Genomic DNA, 19,597 nt, shown 5'->3' with positions numbered 1-19,597 from the left:
TTTTGTTGCATATGGATTTCCAGTTTTCCCAGCACCATTTGTTGAAGATGCTATCCTTCCTCCATTGCATGCTTTTAGCCCCTTTATCAAATATAAGGTAGTTGTAGTTTTGTGGATTGGTTTCTGTGTCCTCTATTCTGTACCATTGGTCCACCTGCCTGTTTTGTTACCAGTACCATGCTGTTTTTGTTACTATTGCTCTGTAGTATAGTTTGAAGTCTGGTATCGCTATACCGCCTGATTCACACTTCCTGCTTAACATTGTTTTTGCTATTCTGGGTCTTTTATTTTTCCATATGAATTTCATGATTGCTTTCTCTATTTCTACAAGAAATGGCGTTGGGATTTTGATTGGCATTGCATTAAACCTATAGAGAACTTTTGGTAATATCGCCATTTTGATGATGTTAGTTCTGCCTATCCATGAACAGGGTATATTTTTCCATCTTCTAAGATCTTCTTCTATTTCTCTCTTTAGGGTTCTGTAATTTTCATTGTATAAGTCTTTCACCTCTTTTGTTAGGTTGATTCCCAAGTATTTTATTTTTTCTGAAGATACTGTGAATGGAGTGGTTGTCCTCATTTCCATTTCAGAGGATTTGTCGCTGATATACAGGAATGCCTTTGATTTATGCGTGTTGATTTTATATCCTGCCACTTTGCTGAATTCATTTATTAGCTCTAATAGTTTCTTTGTAGACCCTTTTGGGTCAGCTAGGTATAGAATCATGTCATCTGCAAATAGTGATAATTTAAGTTCTTCTTTTCGTATTTTGATGCCTTTAATTTCTTTCGTCTGTCTAATTGCTCTGGCCAGTGTTTCGAGAACTATGTTGAACAGAAGTGGTGAGAGAGGGCATCCCTGTCTTGTTCCAGATTTTAGAGGGAATGCCTTCAATTTTTCTCCATTCAGAATGATGCTAGCCTGAGGCTTAGCATAGAATGCTTTTAAAATATTGAGGTATGTTCCTGTTATCCCTAGTTTTTCTAGAGTTTTGAACATAAAGGGATGCTGTACTTTGTCGAATGCTTTTTCCGCATCTATCGAGATGATCATATGGTTCTTATTTTTAAGTCTATTGATGTGGTGAATAACATTTATTGATTTCCGTATATTGAACCAGCCTTGCATCCCAGGGATGAATCCTACTTGATCATGGTGCACAATTTTTTTGATATGTTTTTGTATCCAAGTCGCCAGAATTTTATTGAGGATTTTTGCATCTAGGTTCATTAGAGATATTGGTCTGTAGTTTTCTTTCTTTGAAGTGTCTTTGTCTGGTTTAGGTATCAGGGTGATGTTGGCCTCGTAGAATGAATTTGGAAGTTCTCCCTCTTTTTCTATTTCCCATAGTAGCTTGAAAAATATTGGTATTAGTTCCTCTTTAAAGGTTTTGTAAAACTCTGCTGTATACCCATCCGGTCCTGGGCTTTTCTTAGTTGGTAGTCTTTTGATGGTTTCTTCTATTTCCTCAATTGATATTGGTCTGTTTAGGTTGTCTATATCCTCCTGACTCAATCTGGGCAGATCATATGACTTAAGAAATTTATCTATGCCTTCACTATCTTCTAATTTATTGGAGTAAAAGGATTCAAAATAATTTTTGATTATCTTCTGTATTTCTGAAGTGTCTGTTGTGATATTGCCTCTTTCATCCTGTATGTTAGTAATTTGAGTTCTCTCTCTTCTTCTCTTCGCTAGCATGGCTAAGGGTCTGTCGATTTTGTTTATTTTTTCAAAGAACCAACTTTTAGTTTTGTCAATTTTTTCAATTGTTTCTTTTGTTTCGATTTCATTAATTTCAGCTCTGATTTTAATTATTTCTTGCCTTCTACTTCTTTTGCTGTTGTTTTGCTCTTCTTTTTCTAGGATTTTGAGATGAAGTATGAGATCATTTATTTGTTGGTTTTTTCTTTTTTTAAGGAATGAACTCCAAGCAATGAATTTTCCTCTTAGAACTGCTTTCAATGTGTCCCATAGATTCCGATATGTTGTGTCTGTGTTTTCATTAATCTCTAAGAATTTTTTAATTTCATCCTTGATGTCTTCTATAACCCATTGATCATTCAGTAACCTATTGTTCATTCTCCAAGTGATGTATTCTTTTTCCTTCCTTCTTTTATCGTTGATTTTCAGTTCCATTCCATTATGATCAGATAGGATGCATGGTATTATCTCTACTCCTTTATATTGTCTAAGAGTTTCCCTGTGACATAATATATGATCTATTTTTGAGAAGGATCCATGTGCTGCTGAGAAAAAAGTGTAACTGCTTGATGTTGGGTGGTATATTCTATATATGTCAATTAAGTCTAGGTTATTAATTGTGTTATTGAGTTCTATAGTTTCCTTATTCAACTTTTGCTTGGAAGATCTGTCCAGTGGTGATAGAGGTGTGTTGAAGTCTCCCATGATTATTGTATGGTGGTCTATTAGACTCTTGAACTTGAGAAGAGTTTGTTTGATGAACATAGCTGCACCATTGTTTGGGGCATACATATTTATGATTGTTATGTCTTGTTGGTGTATGGTTCCCTTGAGCAGTATGTAGTGTCCCTCTTTATCCCTTTTGATTAACTTTGGCTTGAAATCTATTTTATTTGATATGAGTATGGATACTCCTGCTTGTTTCCGAATTCCATATGAGTGGTATGATTTTTCCCAACCTTTCACCTTCAGCCTATGTATGTCTTTTCCTATCCAATGCGTCTCCTGTAGGCAGCATATTGTTGGGTCTTGTTTTGTGATCCATTCTACTAGCCTGTGTCTCTTGATTGGTGAGTTTAAGCCATTAACATTTAGGGTTATTATTGAGATATGGGTTGTTCTTCCAGCCATATTTGTTTATTTATGTTACTAAACATGGTTTGTTTTCCTCTTTGATTATTTCCCCCCTTTACTGTCCTACCTCCCACTGTTGGTTTTCATTGTTATTTTCCATTTCCTCTTCCTGTAATGTTTTGCCAAGGATGTTTTGAAGAGATGGTTTTCTAGCTGCAAATTCTTTTAACTTTTGTTTATCGTGGAAGGTTTTAATTTCATCTTCCATCCTGAAGCTTAATTTCGCTGGAAACACAATTCTTGGTTGGAACCCATTTTCTTTCAGTGTTTGAAATATGTTATTCCAGGATCTTCTAGCTTTCAGAGTCTGTGTTGAAAGATCAGCTGTTATCCTGATTGGCTTACCCCTAAATGTGATCTGCTTCCTTTCTCTTGTAGCTTTTAAAATTCTCTCCTTATTCTGTATGTTGGGCATCTTCATTATAATGTGTCTAGGTGTGGGTCTCTTATGATTTTGCACATTCGGCATCCTGTAGGCTTCTAGGATTTGGGGTTCTGTCTCATTCTTCAAGTCTGGGAAGTTTTCTCGTATTATTTCATTGAATAGATTGCTCATTCCTTTGGTTTGAAACTCTGTCCCTTCCTGTATCCCAATGACTCTTAAATTTGGTCTCTTGATGTTATCCCATATTTCTTGGATGTTCTGCTCATGGTTTCTTAACAGTCTTGCTGAGCTGTCTATGTTCTTTTCAAGTTGAAATACTTTATCTTCATTGTCTGATGTTCTGTCTTCTAAGTGTTCTACTCTGCTGGTAGTATTCTCAATTGAGTTTTTAAGTTGGTTTATTGCTTCCTGCATTTCTAGGATTTCTGTTTGTTTGTTTTTTATAACGTCTATCTCCCTGTATAGTTGATCTTTTGCTTCCTGGATTTGTTTATGTAATTCATTGTTGAAGTGATCTTTCATTGTCTGATTTTGCTGTCTGATGTCTTCCTTGAGACTCCAGATCATCTGAAGCATGTATATCCTGAATTCTTTATCTGACATTCCATCTGCTGCAGCTATTACCTCTTCTAACGTGAGTTGACCTGCATTGCTTGTGGTCCTTTCTTTCCTTGTCTCTTCATACTGTTCGCGTTCCTTTCTACTTGGTGAAACTGTTGTGCTATTGAATTTTCCCCGTATATATTTATATTGGTCTTGTATAGTTGCAAAGTCTCCCTCACAGGCGCGGGCGGCAGCTCTGCCCCTCCTCCAATTGGGCAATGTGCCTACCACGCCGGCAGGCCACTGGGCCTGCTCTGCCGGTCGGTAGCAGGTCCGCCTACCTTGCAGGCGTGGGCGGCGGCTCTGTCCCTCTGCGGGCCGCTAGGCTTGTTCTGTCGGTGGTCGCAGTTCTGCCTACTTTGCAGGCGCAGGCAGTGGCACTGCCCCTCTGCAGGCCTCTGGGGCTGTTCTGCCTGTGGGTCGCAGGTCCGCCTACCTTGCAGGCGCGGGGGGGGGGGCGGCTCTACCCTTCCTCAGGCCACTGGGCCTGTTCTGTCTGTCAGTTGCAGGTCTGGCCTGTTCTGATGGTGGTCACAGTTCCGTCTACCTTGCAGGCGTGGGGGGAGGGGGCGGCTCTGCCCCTCAGCATGCCGCTGGGCCTGCTCTGTGGGTGGTCACAGTTCCCTCTACTTTGCCGGCGCAGGGGGAGGGGGCGGCTCAGCCTCTTAGCAGGCCGCTGCTCCTCTTCTGCCGGTGGGTCGCAGGCCCGCCTACCTTGCAGGAGTGATTGGGAGCTCTGTCCTGCCGCGGGCCACTGGGCCTTTTCTGTCGGTGGTCACAGTTCCCGTACCTGGCAGGCGCGGGGGGTGGGGGGCGGCTCTGCCCCTCAGCAGGCCGCTTGGCCTGCTCTGTGGGTGGTCACAGTTCCCTCTACTTTGCCGGCGCAGGGGGAGGGGGCGGCTCAGCCTCTCAGCAGGCCGCTGCTCCTCTTCTGCCGGTGGGTCGCAGGCCCGCCTATCTTGCAGGAGTGATTGGAAGCTCTGTCCCGCCGCGGGCCACTGGGCCTTTTCTCTTTGAACTTATTTTCATCTGACTCTGGAATCTACCCTATAGTGTCTTCGCAACTGTATATATCTTCTATCAATTATTGATCTAGTCAAGAAGTAAAACATTAAGAAAATCTTCACTTATTTTCTAAACCTTGTTGCTAGGGATATAAAGAGAAACTAACCATAGTTTCACTCTTGATCTAAATCATCTGTATATAAGTCATTAACTTTTTGGTCAGAAGTTTCTTACTGTCTCTACAATTAAACAATGTAACAGTGTAAACAATAACCATAGCGGGGCATATTGTCAGCAAGGGCAAAATCAGATCATAGTCATGATTCTCCACACTCTCTGAGCATATGGTAGGCATAAATTCCACACGAGTTTATGGAAATAATGAAAATTAAAAGGCTAGATTCTCTATACTTATAAACTATGTACCAAGTGAGCCAATTATTAATAAGCAGACATTTATTGAACAACAATTATATACAGAGGGTTAAAATGAGACTCAAGTTACAGTAGGTATTTGAAAAGGAGAAAAAATTTTAAAAAGTAAAATGTAGATAAAGAGCCAAGACATATGTATGTATTTATATACAAATAATTCCAGACACTCATGAATCTATGTACTTAGTCATTGGCATGAACATAAATACCATATTCCACAAAAAGCAATGACACACATAGAATATTTCAGTACCATTAACATATCTATCCTCATTACTGGACAAATCCCTCAAAATATAAAATAACATTTCAATTACTTTGCTCAGAAAAATTACAGAACAAATTTAAAATAATAAATTATCTTCCCATTTGACTTGAGAACAGTAGCCAATGAATAGAATATAATGTTAGAATACATGGACTTTGTCTATTCTACTTCTAGTGAGAGTCATTTCTTAAAATAAATTCAAAAATCATTAAACTGATGCCTAACCTTAATCTTCTATAAAAAAATTTAGCTAATATAGATTTTCATTTCATAGTCGGATCACTCCTATGTTCCATTTAAAAAGGCTCTTTGGGGGTTTCACAATGACAAAACAGAGAAGGTTGCTTTCTTAGCTTCTCTGTGGCATGAAACCAAGCAGATAGGCAGCTTCACAGCAAGGTAGGTGAACAAAAAAGGATGGTGGAGGACTTTACTGGAACTTAATACTGGACATTCAAAGCTGATCAAGGATTCAGGAGGTTGGATATAATAAAATAAGGAAGAAATCTCAGTGCTGCAGCCACTGCCACAGCTGGAGGCACCAGACAGAAAAAAATGGTTCCTTACAAGCAAAGTGGAGGGATAGGGGAATTAAAGAAACCTGCATTTTTAGGAGGCCTTAGGAATGTCTGGGTACAGAGAGTTTAGAGATTAAAGACACTGCTCAATTAAACTGAAAGGCATGCTGCACAATATCTTTGTGCAGGAAAGAAGTAAAATTTCTCTTGGCTGCATGCAGAGGACAGAGGAAGGAATCATTTTGCAGTCGAGGCACAAAGGGGTAGCTGGGAAGCCAATTCCTGCAAATCTGAGTTTTGCCCAAAAAAAACAGGCCTGGAAAACCCACATTGCACAACACAGAGTGTGCCTTGGTGGCCAGTAGAAAATCAAACATGTAGAGAGGTTTACACAGGGGAATACGGGTCATGGAAACCCACCCAGTTCTCCCCCTCCCTGTCCAATCCAGGCCAAATGGTAGAGGTGCACCTGGCCAGGAATTCAAAAGAGTGAGGGTGGGAGAGATTGAGTTTCAATACTGAACCCAAGACCAGGAAATGTGGGGGTCTTCAGATGACATAGTGGACTAAGAATTAGCTCCTCCGCCATTTAAGTGGATCCCAGGGGAGATCCCTGGAATGCAGTCTTTCAGCATGAACCAGCAATTGCTGGGTCTTGGAGGTGCACTGATTTAAAATCTCCAGACCAACTGGCATTTTGGGAAGAACCTGAACATACCTAAGCCTAAATCCCATCTCCAGGAGTTCAGCCTATGGGATTACCTCTCTCACTCTAGCAACCCCACCATGAGGGTAGAGCAAGCATCATAATCCAGAGAACCCCAACCAACACTGCTGACAAGGGAAGCTCAGAATCTTTTGAAATCCAATGGAAACAACACTGTAACTCTTCATCAAGATCTTTTTTCTTTTTTCTTCTTTCTATTCTTCCTTGTTTAATTGTGTGTGACCTTAATGGTTCAAGGATATTTACACAAATTAATAATTGGTTTTTTGGTCATTTCTAGTATTGTTAAATCCAGCTATTTTTCATGGATCAGTTTCTTTGAGGAATAGGATGTTTGATTAGTATATTTCAGATTTGTTTTCTGTTATTTTTTATTTTTAATTTTTTAAATTTTTAAATTTTTACTTTATACATATTTTTTCTCTCACTTATCTGTTTCCCTTGATTCTCTTTTTGTCCTTTGGTCTTCTAACAGCCAATCTCTATCATTCTTTCACTCTTCCTTTCATTTTATACTTCTATATTTTCTCTTCCTCCCTCACAAACATCATATCCTATATCATTTCTGTTTGCTTCCTGTCCACCATTCAAAATTGTAAATGCTGTTGTAAACTTTCTGCTTTTATTATAGGAAATAAATAATCATATCATTTATGTTTATTGTAACAATTAACACTGTAAACATCATAGCAGGAATTATGTGGTTTAATTCTGTATATTGTTTACATTGGTTATTGTTATTATTTTTCTCTCCCTAAACAGTGAAGTACCACAAACATTTAGGGACACTATAAGACTTACAGGGTAGATCCACATTGCTGGATGAGTAGACACGCAAACAACATGAAAAAGCAAGGGAACAAATTGCCTCAAACAAACAGATACTTACTTCAAAGACAGAATACTTCAATAACACAGTAGAAAAAAATATTGGAGGAGTTTAGAATATACATAGTTAAACAGATCAAGAGGTAAAGGACATTGTAAGGAGTAAAATGAAAGAGAAGATACAGAAAGTGAAAGCTCATTTCAATAAAGAGATAGAGAATATTAAAAAATCAAGCAGAAATACTTTAAATGCAGGGATAAATAAACCAAATTAAAAATTCAAGGGGGAGCATTACACTAGACCACTTCGAAGACAGAGTTTCAGGCAGTGAAGACAAAACATATAATCTTTTTTTTTAATAAGCATGTTTTATTTAAATAAACCCTCCAGTAAAGGAGAATTTACTGCCTTACTGTGTAAGTAGTTATGTCAAATTTATATGTGCAGCTCTCCAACATTCCCTTATTGGAAACATCCATATTTCCACATCACAGTTCCCCCAAAGACTTAAATGTCTCAAAATTCTGTATCTCCTTTGGCTTGCTTCTCTCTTGATTCCACCCAGGCTTTGTTAACGGTTTGTTTCATATCATCATCTCCATCTTCATAAATTTTCTTTAGAACATTAATTAATCCCTCACTAGGATCTGTTTTGGTGTTGTATGAAGGCTTTTCTTTCTCTTTGCATTCGTTTTCAATCTGAGTCAAGTACTCTCACCGTGTGTTTTCTGCTTTCTTTCTACATAAGATAAGAACTGTATCAGTCTTAACGTTTTTTGAACTGCCTTCCACAGAGATGGGTTTTAAGAGATTGTTCACAATCATGGAGTAATTCTTCCCATTTAGTTTCTTTACCAAAAGATCAAATGACCTCTCTGTGAAATAAACCTGCACATTCTCGGTGGGAACTTTATGAACTCCCGTTAAAGTAATGTAGATTTTCACAAACTTATCAGATTGATCCCATCCATAATTACTGATTTTCATGATTAATCCTGTTGTGATGGGAGGAACCACAGCAGTTGGCTTTTCATTGTCAAGAAGTTCTGGTTTCTTCTGTGATTTCTGTTACATCTGGTTCTTTATTTCTGTCTCAATCTTGTTTTTTTTTTTTTTTTTTCTGCTGTAAGGGCATCATGTACTCTTTTTCTAGTGGTCTTTTCCAGCAACACATTTACCTCTTCTAGATCATTCTGCAGCTTGTCTTCTAGATCATTCTGCAGAGCTGAAGCCATGGTCTGGCTGGGTAAGGCCACAGGCCAGCACTGCAGCTGTGCACCTGAGACAGGAAACATTGTGCCAAGCAGTCCGCCATGAGCAAAGCCCTCAAAACATATAATCTTGAAAATAAAGTTGATCATGGAGAAAAGATGTAGAATATTTCATCCATGAATGGTTAAATACACTTTTTTCTTAACAACACCAGAAAATAGATCATATAATAGGCCAGAAAGCAACTCTTAGCAAATACAAAAGAGAGAGAGAGAGAGAGAGAGAGAGAGAGAGAGAGAGAGAGAGAATACCTTGCATTATATCAGATCATAATAAAATGGAATTAGAAATCAATGATAAAATAAAAAAACAGAAGCTACTTTAATACCTGTAGACTAAATAATACCATATTGAATGATGAATGGATAGCAGAAGAAATCAGGAATGAATTTTAAAAATACTTAGAAGTAAATGATAATAGCGATACAATAAATAAAAATTTCCAGGACACTATGAAGGCAGTGCTAAGAGAAAAGTTCATTATATTGAGCTCACTCATTAAAAGAATAGAAAGTCAACAAATAAAAAAACCTACTAATACATCTCAAAGTCCTAGAAAAAAAAGAACTAATCAACACCAAAAGCAGAAACAAGAAATAATTAAAATCAGAGCTGAAATCAATGAAATTGAAACAAAAAAATCAATGAAAGAAAAAGTTCTTTCAAAAAAATCAAGAAAATTGATAGAACCTTAGACAAACTAATGAAGAGAAAGAGAAAAAATTCAAACTACTAAAGTTCATGATGAAAAAGGAAATAATATCATGGGCACCTCTAAAATATAGATGATAATCAGAAACTATTTTGAAAATTTATGTTCTAATGAAATAAAAAATCTTGAAGTCATCAACAAATTTCTACAGACATAGGTCACACCCAAATTGAATTAGTAAGACGTAATTTAAACAGATAAATTTTTTTTGAGAGAGAGAGAGAGAAAATTTTAATATTTATTTTTTAGTTATTGGCAGACATGGGCCGCACGCTTGCCAGGCGAGAGCTACTGCTTGAGCCACATCCCCAGCCCCTAAACAGATAAATTTTAAGCAATGAAACTGAAGATTCCATCAAAAGCCTACCAATCAAGAAAAGCCCAGGACTAGACAGATTTTTAGATGAATTCTACCAGACCTTCAAAGAAGAAATAATACCAATTCTCCTCAAATTATTCCATGAAAAAGAAAAGGAGGCAACCCTTCCAAACTCATTCTGTGAATCTGATATCACTTTGATACCAAAACCCGACAAAAACACAACAATGAAAGAAAACCTCAGACCAATATACCTTATGAACATAGATGCAAAAATTCTTTCAAAAATACTGGCAAACCATATATAAAACAGATTAAAAAGATAGTATACCATGATCAGCTGGGGTTAATCCCAGGGATCCAAAGCTGGTTCAACATAGAGAAATCAATACACATAATTCATTATGTCAGTAAACTTACAGACAAGAATCAAATGATTATCTCAACAGATGCAGAAAAAGCATCTTACAAAATACAGCATCCATTCATGTTCAAAGCACTGGAAAAACTAGGGATAGCAAAAACATACCCTGTCATTGTAAAAGCTATACACACACACACGTGTGTGTGTGTGTGTGTGTGTGTTAAACCCAAGGCTGACATTCTAAATGGAGAAAAATTGAAAGAATTCCCTTTAAAACTGAAACAAGAAAAGGATTCCATCTTTCACACCTTCTAGTCAACATAGTCTTGAAACCCTAGCCAGAGCAATTAGACAGAAGAAAGAAATTGAAGGAATATAAATAAGATAAGAAGATTTTAAATCATTCCTATTTGCTGCTAACATGATCCTATGTTTAGAAGACCCAAAAACTCCACCGGAAAACTTCTAGAACTCATAAATGAAGTCAGCAAAGTAGCAGGATATAAAATTAATACCCATAAATCAATTATGTTCCTATACATCAGTGATGAATCAACTGAAAGAGAAATTAGGAAAACAATCCCATTCACAACAGTCTTTTAAAAAATTAGAAATCAATCTAACATAAGAGGTGAAAGACCTCTACAATCAAAATTTCAAAACACTAAAGAAATAAATTGAAGAAACCTTAAGATGGAAAGATCTCTTATGTTCTTGGACAGGCAAATTCAATATTGTCAAAATGACCATGCTACCAAAAGTGCTATACAGATTTAATGCAATTCCTATTAAAGTTCCAATGGAGTTCTTCATATAAATACTAAAAGCAATTATGAGAGTTATTTGGAAAAATAAGAGGCCCAGAATAGTCAAAGAAATCCTCACCGAGAAAAGTGAAGCAGGAGGCATCACAATAGCAGACCTTAAATTATACTATAGAGTTATAGTAAAAAAAAAAATGGCATGGTATTTGCCCCCAAACAGACATGAAGACCAATGGTATAGAATAGAAGATAGAGGCAAACCCACATAAATACAGTTATCTCATATTAAACATAGGGTTCATGAACATACATTGGAGAAAAGATAGCCTCTTCAAAAAATGGTGCTTGGAAAACTGGAAATCCATATGTAATAAAATGAAATTAGACCCCGATCTTTTACCCTGATAAAAACTCAATTCAAAGTGGTTAAAGGACTTATGCAATAGACTAGAGACCCTGTGCCCACCAGAAGAAAAAGTAGTACCACTCTCTATTATGTTGGCTTAGGAACTGAATTCCTCAACAGGAGAAATTCCTAAAACACAAAAAGTAAAATAAAGAATCAGAAAAATGGGATGGTACCAAACTAAAACCCTTGTTTACAGCAAAGCTCACAATCAAGAATGTGAAGAGAGAGCCTATAGAATGCAAGAAAAAATAAATGAGCAAAGGAACAGAACAAGTACTTCACAGAAGAAGAAATATAAGCAGTCAATAGGTATATAAAAATGTTCAACATCTCTAGCAATTAGAGAAATGAAAATTAAAACTACACTGAGATTTCATCTCACTTTAGTTAGAATGGCAATTATCAAGAATACAAGTATCAATAAATGTTAATGAGGATGTGAGGGGAAATGTGAGATTGCAAATTTGTGCAACCACTAAGAAAAGCAGTATGGAGATTCTTCAGAAAACTTGAAATGGAACCACCATTTGACCCAGTTATCACACTCCTTAGCATACACTCAAAAAACTTAAAATCAGAATACTATAGTGATGTGGCCACATCAATGTTTATAGCAGCTGAAATCATGAAAGCTAAGCTATGAAAACAACCTAGGTGCCCTTCAACAGATGAATAAATAAAGAATATGTGGTATATATACACACAATGGAATATTTCTCAGCCATAAAGAATGAAATTATGGCATTTGCCAGTAAATGGATGGATTTGGAGATTGTCATGCTATGCAAAATAAGCCAATCCCCCCAAAAAACAAAGGCTGAATGTTTCCTCTGATATATGGATGCTAATGCACAATAAGGGGGTGGGGGTGAGGAAGAGTAGAAGTCCATTGGATTAGACAAAGAGGAATGAACAGAAGGGATGGGGGATGGGAACAAGAAAGACAGTAGAATAAATCAGACATAACTTCCCTTTGTTTATATATGAAGACACAACCAATGTAATTCCACATCATGTACAGCCAAAAGAATAGAAAATTATGCTCCATGTATATATAACATGTTAAAATACACTCTCCTCTCTTGTATATCTAAAAAGAACAAATAAAAAATAATAAAGGAAAGAGAGAAAGAGGAAAAAAAAAGTCTCTTTGCCTCCTTTATTTCCCCTCCCCTATTTTCTTCTTCTTTTCCTCCTCCTTTTTATTCTCTCTTTCTCCCTCTTTCCTTCTTTCCTCCCTTCCCTTTTTCCCTCCCTCACTTGTTCTGTTTCATAATATGCAGACAATAAGTCCCGTAATGTATATGGGAATATTTAGAATGAGGTTAAGGGAACACAAAGAAGACCTCATTATGTGCTCCTATAGTAAATTCAAAAGTATAAGAAAGGCTGATTATCCAAGGAAATGGCCTGGTTCAACCCAGGAAGAACAACAAGTGGCAATCCCTCAAAAAAATTCTAGCTTTAAAGGCTCATTGCATTAATCAGATTTTTGTCACTGTGACTAAAATGCCTGACAAAAAATTTAGAGGAGGAAAATATTATTTTGGCTCATGATTTGGCTCATGACTTCAGAGGTTCTGTCCATAATTGGCCAATTCCATTGATCTAGGTTAGAGATAAAGGCTAAAAGACATGGTGTATAAGTACTGCTCTATCCATCATGTTCAGAAAGTTTATAGACAGGGGAAGGGGCTACAGAAAAGATAATCCATTCCAGGGCACATCCCAGTGATTCACATCCTCAAGTCATGCTCCCCCTGCCTACAGTTACCATCCAATTAGTCCATTCAAACTAGAATGGACTGATGAGGCTATAACTATTACTATAATCTAATCAATTTAACTCTGAATAATACTATATTTACACAGGAACTTTGAAAACATTTCATATCCAAACTATAGCATTCCAACCTTGGTCCCCCAAAGCTTAGGTCCATCTCACATATGATTGTCAGTGTATAGATATAGTACATATTTTGCTAAATGTATTTCTAAATATTATATAGTTTTTGATGCTATCATAAATATTATTTTAAATTTTATTTGCTAATTTTTCATTGCAAGTATAGCAAACAATGGGATTTTTTTGTGTGTGAAAAGAAGGGATTGAACCAAAAGAAGACCTAAACCAAGAGGAGAAAATACTTTCTGTATCTTCACTTTTAGAATCTGGAGTATATGGTGGTGAGATATTCTTTCCAAAAGACTAGGGTAGTCTCTCCAACCCCTGCTTGGCCTTGACAGTTGCAGTGCTCATGGCCTCTCTCAGCATGATTCTCTCCACAGCAGAGTTTTTCCCAGCAGAAAATTCATGTTACTGATATCTCTTAAGTCCCAGTGTCTCCATTCCAGCTTTAGCTGAACTTTCAGAGCTTTATCCATCATCCTTTCCTGAATTTCAACACTGCTGCACTTTTCCTGGGCTCCCAGGTCTTTCCTTAAAACCTTGGTAGAAGACTTGATGACCTCTTAACTCCAGCATCCTGCAGAACAAGCACCAGGTGAATGGTGCTAAGGTTTGCTACCAGCTTGAAAAGAGCTAGCCTCCTCCTTGAATCTTTGCTGCAGTAGCCTCTGAGTGTCTGGGCAGATGAACACAGTATAATAAATCCTGAATAAAGAGATTTCCACACATTACTCTGTGAGCATGATGCCCTCAAAGACTTAAATGAGTTTTCACTTCCACTCCCTGAGACTACAATGGTTGATTTTACAAATTCTTGAGATGCCCTCAAGCCATCTGTCTTTTTGTCTCTGTATGAATTACTTAGCTTCTCTTTAGTGGTGGTCATATCTTCAACAACCACACCTTCCTTGGTCCAAATTTTACAGGCATCTTTCTGGCCAAGCAGACATTTTTTAAAACATACTTGGGGATATGCTCTACTTCCAATATTTACAGTAAACTTGGCTAACGGCTTCCAACAAAATCCATAAAACTGTCTGAATAATGCTCTGCCATCTGAATAATGCACTGCTGTCTTGAAATTTCCTCCACCAGATTAGTGCCTCACATTTTTGTTTTGTTTTGTTTTATTTTTGTACTAGGAATTGAAACCAGGAGCAACCACTGAGCCACATCCCCAGCCCTTTTTATTTTATCTTATATTTTTTTTAATTTTGAAACAAGGTCTTGTTAAGTTTTCCAGGGCCCCACTACATTGCTGAAGCTGGCTTTGAACTTGCAATCCTCCTTAGTCTCCCAAGCCACTGGGATTTCAGGCATGCACCACAACACCTGGCTTCGTTCATCAACTTTAAATTTGAACTTGCATGAAATCTCAAGACATGAGCAAAATGTAAACAAGTTCTTTGCCAGAATATTACATGACTAGCCTCTAGTCTAATTCCCAATAGAATCTTTGTTTTTCTCTGAAACCTCATGAGCACAGTCTTTAGTGTCCACATTCCTACTGGATTTCTAGTCCTCTGATTTCCCACACAGAATTGCCTGTTAAGGCTATGATTACAACATTCTAAGGCTTATACATCCTGTATATGCAAAATTTTTCAAACTCCACTTGCATACCATTTCTAAACATTTCTGAACCATAAGGTTAATCAAGGTTAATACCAATTCTATTAGTCACATTTTTGTCAATGTTACTAAAATACCTGACAAGAACAACTTAGAGAAGGAAATGTTTGACTCATGGCTTCAGAGGTTCAGTATATAGTCAACTAACTCCATTGCTATTGGCCCAAAGTGAGGCAAAACATTATGACAGAGGGCATGGCAGGGGAGTGCTTCTTCTCTTGTGGTGGGCAGAAAGCAGAGAAAGAAGGAAAGCATCTTCAGAGAAGCTGAAGCATTCTAGTCAACACACAATGACCCAATTCTTCCAGTGATGATCCGTCTGCCTTCAGTTACCTCAATGTTATCTCATTCAAATTAGAATGGACTAAATAATTAGGTTAAAACTCTCACAATATAATCATTTTAATACTGAATATTCCTGCATTAACATAGGCATGTTTGGGGGATACTTCATATTCAAACCATAAGAGTCATCACCATCTAAACTATCTGGCCTCAAAAATCTTGGTTAGATTATATCTTGTGGGGATGCATGGTATAATGGAAGAGTGTTGGATGATTTAAACAACTGAGTTCCAATTCACATTCTACCACTGAGTTACACACTTAATCAACTATTTTTGCCTTGTAATCTAGCACAGAAACACTTGTATACAAATATCTTAACTCTGGTATAATGGGGTATATTTTATTGTGGAAACACAAATGTGGGCTTAACAGGCCTTTTCTGGCCTTAGCTAGGCAAAATAAAAACTACAGTTTTCATTCTATCTATTCTTGGGTGTCCATAATAATGATCACTAACGAGTAATATGTGATGTGAATAACACTTTTTAAGTTATTAAAGTACTTAATACATGTCAGAGGATCCTCCATAAGCCAGTGGAGCTGATAGGATTCATAGGACAATGAAGATAAGAGAAAGTGAGGCTCATAATAACAAAGTAATTTATCAATCATATTGAAACAGTAATCCGGGCTCCCATATGGTAAGTTTCTTCTGACTCCCTACACTGTTTGTATGATTGAATGCCTTATCTTTCACAGAAGATTATTAAGGCTAATTCATTGATTTATCATTCCCACTGAATGAGAAATCATATGGCAGGGGTCAATTTCTGATTAAAAAGAGGGATATTATGAACACCCAAGAATAGTTATGTGTGAGACCCTGTAAAAATAAAAATCAGAGTTAAGACATTTGTATACAAGTGTTTCTGTTTTTGTTTTGAAATAGACCCTGAAATTTTCCAGGGAAATGTACTTAGCATGGAAATGTGTGGTGTGTTAGTCAGCTTTATGTCATTTGACAAAATACCTAAAAAAAAAAAAAAAACTTAAAGGAGGAAAGATTTATTTGGACTCACAGTTTCAGGTTTCAGTCCGTGGAAGGCTGTGGTGAGGCAGAATCTCATTATGAAAGGGCAAAGCTGCTTACTTTATGGTTGTTGGGAAGGCAAGAAAAAGAAAGGGGATGAGGCTGGGGACAAGATCTACCCTTCAAGGTTTTGCTCTTGATGATCTACTCCCTCCAAGGAGGCCCACCTCTTAAAGTTTCTACCACTTCCCAGTATGCTACCAGCAGCAGATCAATACTTGAGACTTCAGAGGACATTATAAATCCAAAGTATATCATTTTTTTTCCTGGACCCCAAAGGTTCATGCCCATCTCAAAATACAAAATGCACTCAGTCCATCTCCAAGATTTCTCATAATCTTAACAGTTTCAGTATTACTGAAAACTCCAAGTCCAAAGTCTCCTTAGAAACTAAGGCCAACTCTTATGTGTGAGACCCTGTAAAAATAAAAATCAAAGTTACATATTTCCAACATACAATGGCACAGAGTAAACATTCTCATTCCAAAGGGAATGGCAGAATACCAAAGAAGAATTAGACCAAAGCAAGACCAAAACTAAGCAGGACAAGCATTAAATTCTTTAACTGAATGTACAGCATCAGAGGCACAAAGTTATGTAATGTGAACTCCAAAGAACTTGGGAAGCCTGACACCTACAGTTTTGGCAGCTGCAGCCCACTTGACCACTCTCTTAGGCTGGATCTTCTTACTGGCTGCAGTTTTCCTCATCAGATAGTCCATAGCTAACTTCCTCGTGTCTCTATTGAACTTCAACTGCACTCTTACAGATACATGCATTGTCCTCTCAGGGTCTGTTTGTAAGAATTCCAACACTGTCATATACTGCCTGGTCTCCCAGGCCTTTCTTTGAAATTTCAGTGGAAGCCTCATTGACTTCAGAACTCTTTTTCATTCTGCATACCTGCATACCAGCATAATCTGGGTGATGCCAAGTTCTGCTACTATTTGAAAAGTAGCTGGGCAACTTTGGACCATGGAGACAGTTGCTTCTAAGTGCCTGGATAACCAAGCATGGTAAAACAAATCCTGGGGAAACAACTTCTTAGCTGGCCCTTAGAAAGAAGGTGCCAGGTGCTCTCTTTTTAAAGAAAAGTCTTTCAAATGAGTTTGCACTGTTTACACTGAATTTGCTGTGAGGAGTAGGGTCTTGCTGATGATTGATATGCCCCCAATGCATCTTTACTATTGTCTCCCTGCAAGTCCAGTTCCATAAATTGCTTGACCCCAACTTTACATATACATTTCTAGCAAAGCTACAAATTTTTCAAATCTTTCTGTTCTTCTTTTGTGTGTATGTGTGTGTGTTTTATTATCAAAGTATACCTGGCTGGGTGCAGCCAGAAATACCCATGTCCCCATTAAATGCTACATTGCCTTGAAATTTCATTCACAAGATTAATTGGTCCATCACCCTTAAATTCAGCATCACACAGTCTTAGGGCATGGATAAAATGTAGACAAGTTCTTTGCCATATTGTAACAAGGTGGCCTCTAATGCATTTATTAACAAAAACCTCATTTCCATCTGGAATCTCTTGAGCATAGTCTTTACTCTCCATATTCCTAACAGCATGCTAGCCTTCTACTTCCCAACATAATTGCCCATTAAGCTTTGCATACAACATTTTAAGTTTACTATAGTCCATTTTCCCCAAAATTTCCAAATCTTTCCTGAAAACCAATTCTAAAGCTGCTGAATTACATTGTCAGGTATAGTCACAACAAAGACCCACTCATAATACCAGTTATCTGTTATCCAACTTTAATCACTGTGTTGAAATACCTGAGAAGATTTATTTTAGTTCAGGTTACAGAGTTTCCTGTCCATTGTTAGCTGGTTCCACTGTTTCAGAATGGAACAACATTATGGAAGAGCATGGCAGACAAACATCGTGGTAGCCAGATTACAGGAAAAAAAAAAGAGATAGAATAGGGCCCAGGACCATATATGCCCCTAGTGATCTTCTTCCTCCAACTAGGCCTCACATAGTTTCTACTGCTTCCTAATATGCTATTGATCAGGAGCCAACATACAAACCTTTGGAGGATGTTCTAGATCCACAATACAACAGGTGAGGACCTAGGAAATGGTGGGAATTAACATCAGTCAGAATTTCAATTTTTTCTGAAAAAAATAATAACTTTTCCACAAATGTGTCCCTAGAGCATACCTGTATCTCCCTGTGATATTTTATATGAAAAACTAAGCACAATAGTTAGAAGACTGTGGTATATAAAAATTGTAAATGAAATTATGATACCTCCTAAGAGGTCGAGTCACAGGGTCTAGAAAAAGTAAGTATATTTAGCAAAGTAGAGTAAAAAGGCACAGGCTTTAGAGCCACACAAATCTGTGCTGGAATCATGAATCTGTCTTTCACAGGCTTTGAGTGTTTGGACAATTCATTTCACACCCCTGAACTTTAAGTTATTTATCAATGTCATGCAGTGTTAAATTAGAAATAATATTCTCTGTAGAAGAACAAAGTCTGAGATGCCAAGCATAATATTTTGTTTAAATGTGGTAATGATTAATGGTACCACATAATATAGTATACTATATGTTTTTTAGTTCTAGCAGTCATTTCCAAAGAAAATTCTTCCTGGTTTACTAGCAGAATTTAAGACTTTTTCTGGTTTCCTTTAATCCCTTTCACAGAATTCTGATCTTCTCCTTACCACAGTAAATGGTAATTATGACTATTCTGTTTCATTCTCCACTATATCCCAAGGACCTGGCACATAGTAGGAATTCTGAAATGTTATATAAGGAGCTGGGGTTATGGCTTAGATCATTTACCTGGCACATGTGAGGCACTGAATTTGATCCTCAGCACCACATAAAAAATAAATAAATAAAATAAAGTTATAAGAAAGATAAAATGTTAGATTAATAAGGATAATGTCTTCCCTAATAGACCATGAACTTATCAAGAGCAAGAACTAGGACTCATTTGAGAATTTAATTTTTATGAGAACAGAGCCCATGCCTGTTTTTGCCTTGATCACTACTAAAGCATCAGAAACTAGAACAGTTACTGGAGTTGACTGAGATCAATCAATATCTCTAGCACCAAATTCAAGACATGAAATAGAATAAATGCTTAGTGAATGCTTGTAGAATGAGTGAATAAATGACTGAATATATTTTTGAATTGATCCTGTCACTAAAAGAGGTAAAGATTCATCTACTTGAGATAACTGGGAGAATGGTCAATAATTAT

General features: G+C 37.2%; 1 protein-coding gene and 1 pseudogene across 1 annotated transcript in view; both read right to left on the bottom strand.

Moving 5' to 3' along the window:
• Agbl4 (AGBL carboxypeptidase 4) overlaps window positions 1-19,597 on the bottom strand; it is a 1,469,059-nt gene that overhangs the window by 627,246 nt on the left and 822,216 nt on the right. The gene's annotated exons all lie outside the window — the stretch shown is intronic.
• LOC124109866 (calcyclin-binding protein-like) lies at window positions 8,034-9,011 on the bottom strand (annotated as a pseudogene).

Source organism: Marmota monax, unplaced genomic scaffold (genome assembly GCF_021218885.2).
Source record: "Marmota monax isolate L192 unplaced genomic scaffold, Marmota_monax_Labrador192_F-V1.1 WCK01_AAM20220418_F8-fsc00008, whole genome shotgun sequence".
Taxonomy (NCBI): Eukaryota; Metazoa; Chordata; class Mammalia; order Rodentia; family Sciuridae; genus Marmota; species Marmota monax.
This window is presented reverse-complemented; position numbering and strand designations above follow the sequence as displayed.